The sequence below is a fragment of the Oryctolagus cuniculus genome, chromosome 1 (genome assembly GCF_964237555.1).
Source record: "Oryctolagus cuniculus chromosome 1, mOryCun1.1, whole genome shotgun sequence".
Taxonomy (NCBI): Eukaryota; Metazoa; Chordata; class Mammalia; order Lagomorpha; family Leporidae; genus Oryctolagus; species Oryctolagus cuniculus.
The window spans coordinates 66,287,694-66,293,537 of record NC_091432.1 but is presented as its reverse complement, the minus strand read 5'-3'; the positions used below and the strand labels follow the sequence as shown (position 1 = coordinate 66,293,537).

The 5,844-nt window shown below is 44.3% G+C and overlaps 1 non-coding gene across 1 annotated transcript; it reads left to right on the top strand.

Moving 5' to 3' along the window:
• The first annotated feature begins 3,060 nt into the window (after positions 1 to 3,060).
• Positions 3,061 to 3,164, top strand: LOC127485001 (U6 spliceosomal RNA). Its single transcript, XR_007912214.1, has one exon. It is a non-coding gene; the product is annotated as a U6 spliceosomal RNA (small nuclear RNA).
• The last annotated feature ends 2,680 nt before the right edge of the window (positions 3,165 to 5,844 follow it).

Sequence of the window (5,844 nt, the reverse complement as noted above, 5' to 3'; positions counted from 1 at the left end):
GGCCATAGCTGAGAGCTGGTTCAGAAGTGGGGCAGCAGGGACTTGAAATAGCACCCATATGGGATGCTGGCACTGCAGGCAGCAGCCTTACCAACTATGCCACAGAGCCAGCCCCACCAACAAACTCTTACAAGGCATAATATGATGCCCTTGGGCAGAGGCTGCCAGTGTTTGGTCCGAGTCTTCTCATGGATATGGTTGGGGGTGGTCATCACTCACACTAAGCATCAGGCTGCTCAGTGTAATCTCCCTATCAGTTCATTCATTTAAGCAGCTTTCACTGAGCTTTTGGAAGGTGCTGGGCCATGCCAGAGGGAGAGACACAGAAGTAAGTCATGACAGGCACTGCCCTCAAGGTGCTCTCAGTTGGGGCTGGTGTTGTGGCACAGTGGATTAAGCCCCTGCTTGGGATGCCCATATCCCATTTTGGAGTGCTGGTTTGAGTCCTGGCTGCTCTGCTTCTGATCCAGCTCACTGTAATGGGCCTGGAAAAGCAGCGGAGGATCACCCAACTACATAGGTTCCTGTTATCCATGTGGATGGGTGTTCCTGGCTCCCGGCTTTGGCCTGGCCCAGCTCCAGCTGTTGCAAGCATTTTGGGAGTGAACAGTGGATGGAAGATCTCTCTCTCTCCCTCTCTCTGCCTTCTAAGTAAACATACACACGTACATACACACACACACACATATATATACATACATATTTTACATATATATCTTAAAAATATGCTCTCAGTGTTGTGAGGGAGAGAGCAAGGGCACAAAAAGCAAAAGCAAGTGGGTGCTATTTCTGCAGGGCACAGGGGTTGGGGACAGTATAGAGGCTATAATTCAGCCTAAGGGAAACCTGTCTCTCACGAATGTTTTCAACCTATGGCCCCTGCTGCTGCGAGTCTGTGAGTCTGTACAGCCGGAGGAGGTAGATGAAACAAACAGAGGATGCCTTGAGTTGCTGCCACGGAGAAGGAGGGTTTTCATTCCCGTGCCACTGGGGTGCAGCTGGCACCTATGCTGCTGCCCGTGTGGAGTGGCTGGTATTTAGCCTGCATAGCCTCCATCAGATACAGCGTCTCACACCCTAAGGGCTTAACCACTCAGCCTCCTCATGGACTTAGATCAAGAAGGAGCTAGTTAGAGCAGGGCTAAGTAGAACCACAGTGCTCCACAAACAGGGAAAGGAAAACCATCCTCAGAAAAGTGAATGAGCAGATGGAGGTAATTTTGTGGCATATAACGGGAAGAGAATATTCCTTGGCAAACTGTTAATGCAACCCTTCAGTGGAATTTTGGTTTTATTTTTTTCTTTTTTAAAATTTATTTTCATTTATTTAAAAAGGAGGGACAGAAAAAGGGGATGGAGAGAAAGAGAGAGATAGAGAGAGAGAGAGAGAGAGAGAGAGGTTTATCTTCTATCTGATGGTTCACTCCCCAAATGTCCACAACAGCCAGGGATGGCCCAGGCTGAAACCAAGAGCCCAGAACTCCACCTGGGTTTCCTCATGGGGGACATGGACCTGAAGACTTGAGCCATATCTGCTGCCTCCTAGGGTAAGCATTAGCAGGAAGCTGAGCAAGGGCTCAAACCTAGGCAATCCAGTGTGGGATAGAGGCATCCCAAGCAGTATCTTAACTGCTGAGCCTATGCCCACCTTTAAATGGAACGTGGAACAAGGGAATTAGCAGAGAGTGAGAATTTCAGCAAATAGTAAAAGGGGGCTTCATATATGATTTTAAAAGTCACAGTTATAACTTTTGGTCAAAATCATGAAGCAGGGACTTCTAGTGAATTCTAGCCTCTATTCTTGCTCCCTCCGCCTGTTGCATACTCTACTTTTAAGCATTTTTCTTTCTATTTTACTACAAGCAAATATATCATCATAACTATGGCTGTTTTATACCTAAGTTTGACTAGATGGCCATATTCACACTCTTCCTGATAGAATACTATAATCCTCTTCTTCAGTAAACCCAATCAGCAGTTGATCAAGTTGTGAAGGTGGGAGAAGGAGGTGCATATTTGCACGCTGATGGGATGACTCAGGGGAGAGCAGCAGCTGGTGCTGGAGGAGACTGAAGAGCTCACAGGTGGTCATAGGTGGGAGGGTGGAATGTGGGGTGCAGAGCCTGGGGATGGCTGTGGGATGGCCGTTCACGGAAGCCATGGAAGCACCCTCTGGGATGGCTGGCTGGACAATAGGAAGAGGTTCTGGTGGACAAAGGAGAGAGGAAGTCATCTAGAGAGAGAGGGAACAGAGCAGGAAGGTGGTACATGAGGGATTGGCCGCAGTAAGTCCCACTTGAGTCTGGCTTGCTATCTGAGGAGACCTAGTATATGAAACTCAGATGAGGCACACTCACATCAGGGCAATGCTACCTTAACATCCACATCCTTTCTACCTCAGAGTGCAGTGCTCATCCTGGGTCACCGTCTGTCTGACTAATGGTCCTTTTTTGCTGGTCCTCCCAATGAAGCGGTTTTATTTATTTATTTTTAAACTAATCACTAGGATAATTAATTAAGCCAGTTTGTTTTACAGGTAGCAGTGGTCCAACTATTTTTTCCTCCATGATTTGTATGTAATCACAAATGGCTGGCTAAACTTCTTGGCCAGAAAATAAAAGCTCAACATGATAAAGATTGTCATCGTTCATGCATTCTGGGCATATACTATGAACCTGCTGTGTCTTATCTTTTTTGTCTTGATGTGGCTGGGAGTGGGAGGAAGGAAGCTGAGAACATGTTCTTTATGTGTCTTCATGACTATTTCATGGAGACCAGTCACATTGGGAAGGCCATTCAATGGGGAAAGACTGTTCTTGGGACAGTTGGTGCTGGGACGACTGAATTTCCACACATACAAGAATTAAGTTTGACGCCTACCTCACACGATCCAAAAAAAGAAAAAAAAAAGCATAAAATGGATGAACAACAAAAATGTAAAAGTAACAACTAAAACCCTAAAACTCTTAACTGAAAACCAGGGTAAATTTTCAAGACCTTTAATTTGGCAATGGATTCTTAGCTATGACATTAAAACATGAACTACAATAGAAATAAATGGTGCATGCTTCACCAGCACATATAATGAAATTGGAACAACACAGAGATTAGTATGGCCCCTGAACAAGGATGACATGCTAATTCATGAATTGTTTCATATTTTTTAGTTTTTTCAAATGTCAATTTGGACTTCATCAAAGTGAAAAACTCTTGTACATCAAAGACATGCTCAGGAAAGTGAAAAAATAGCTTATGAAAGGGAGAACATAGTTTCAAATGCTGATAAGGATCTCATATCCAGAATACAGAAAGAACTCTTACAACTTAGCAACTTAAAAAGTAGGCAGGGGACGGTGCTAGTTTGTGTCCTGGCTGCTCCTTTTCTGATCCAGCAATCTGCTATCGGCTGGGAAAGCAGTGGAAGATGGCCCAAGTGCTTGGGCCCCTGAATCCACGTGGGAGACCCAGAAGGAGCTCCTGGTTCCTGGTTTTGGATCAGCCTAGCTCTGGCCATTGTGGCCATTTGGGAAGTGAACCAGCAGATGGAAGACCTTTATCTTTGTCACTTCCTCTCTCTGTCTGTAATTCTGCCTCTCAAATAAATAAAAATTTTTAACAAAAAAAGTAGGCAAAGAGTTGAACAGATGTTTTTTTCAAAGAAGATATACATATGGTCAACAAATTCGTTATTGTAACTAGGGAAATGCATATCAAAAAACACTTCCTTCCCACTAGGATGGCCATGATATTCTTTTTTTTTTTTTTTTTTTTTTTTTTTTTGACAGGCAGAGTGGACAGTGAGAGAGAGAGACAGAGAGAAAGGTCTTCCTTTGCCGTTGGTTCACCCTCCAATGGCCGCCGCGGCCGGCGCGCTGCGGCCGGCGCACCGCGCTGATCCGATGGCAGGAGCCAGGAGCCAGGTGCTTTTCCTGGTCTCCCATGGGGTGCAGGACCCAAGCACCTGGGCCATCCTCCACTGCACTCCCTGGCCACAGCAGAGGGCTGGCCTGGAAGAGGGGCAACCGGGACAGAATCCGGCATCCCGACCGGGACTAGAACCCGGTGTGCCGGCGCCGCTAGGCGGAGGATTAGCCTAGTGAGCCGCGGCGCCGGCCCTCCATGATATTCTTTTATAAAGAAAAATATCAAGTTTTGGTGAGGATGTGGAGAATTTGGAAGCTTCAGACACTGCTGGGGGTGGGGGAGATGTAAAGTGATTCAACTACTTGAAAAACAGTTTGGTGGTTCCTTAAAGAAGACCTCAACACAGAAGTATGATATGACTTCATAATTACACACCTGGAAATAGACTCAGAAACACTGACAACAGCTACTCAAACAAGCACAAGTGTGTGCGTGTTCATAGCAACATGACTCATAGTAACCAAGATGTGGAAACAGCCATGCCCATCAACCAACGAATGGGTAAACAATTAGTGGTACATTCAAACAGCAGGGTATCATTCAGCCATCAAAGGTGCCACAATGTGGGTAAAACTCAAAAACCTATGCTAGTGAAAAAAACTAGGAACATAAAGTCACCTGCAAGTGATCCCATGTATATGCAATGTCCAGAACAGATAAATCCATAGAGACAGAACATGGGTTGGTGTTAGGTAGAAACTGGAGAGAGAAAATAGTATATATAATGGAGAGACGTTGTCTAATGGGTAAAGGGTTTTACTTTGGAATAACAGGATAGAGTGGTGGTTGCACAATGTTTTGAACACAATAAATGCCACTGAATTTTTCACTTTCAAATGGTTAATTTTCTGTTATGGGCATTTCACTTCAATAAATTATTTTTAAGTGCCACAAAGGATGAATTCTAAGTAAGTTTAAAGCTCTTCCAAACTTGGGGGCCAGTGCCGTGGCTCACTTGGTTAATCCTCCGCCTGCGGCACCGGCATCCCATATGGGCACCGGGTTCTGGTCCCGGTTGCTCCTCTTTCCAGTCCAGCTCTCTGCTGTGGCCCGGGAGAGCAGTGGAGGATGGCCCAAGTGTTTGGGCCCTGCACCTGCATGGGAGACCAGGAAGAAGCTCCTGGCTCCTGGCTTCGGATTGGCACAGTGCCAGCCATAGAGGCCATTTGGGGGGTGAACCAACAGAGGGAAGACCTTTCTCTCTGTCTCTCTCACTCTCTCACTGTCTAACTCTGTCAAATAAATAATAATAATAATAATAATAATAAAGACTCTTCCAAACTCTATAAAAGTGTTGAACTCTAAAATTGGCTTTAGTTACCATGTATGCATAGTGGAAACAGTTCATGCAGTCATGAAGCTGTGCTTCCATCACAAGAATGCTATTTATGATGATACAATTTCTTCTGCACTTACTTAATACATTCTCATGATTTATTTATTTATTTGAGAGGAAGAGAGAGAGAGAGAGCATTCCCATCTATTGGTTCATTCCACAAATGTCTATAATGACCAAAGCTGGGCTTGGACTGAAGCTGAGAGCTAGGAACTCATTCCAGGTCTCCCACATGGGTGGTAGGAATCCAATTACTTGAGCCATCCTATTCCCTCCAAAGTCTGCATAAGTAGGAAGCTGGAGTCAGGAGCTGGAGCTGGAGCTCAAATTCAGGCAGTCTGTATTTCATATATTCTTGATGACAAGTAATACACACCAAGTTTATATTTTGTGCTTTCTATTTATATTTCAAATAGCATGGTTTGCTTTAATTTCTTTTATCTTTACCTTATGCTTTCTTCAAAATATATTCTCAGATTTGTTTGAACTAACCTTATCTAGTTTCACTTTTAAAGATTTCATCATTTCTACATAAGCTATATTTTTGGTTTTAAACAATAGGTTTAAATAATCTTCTTTTTCAA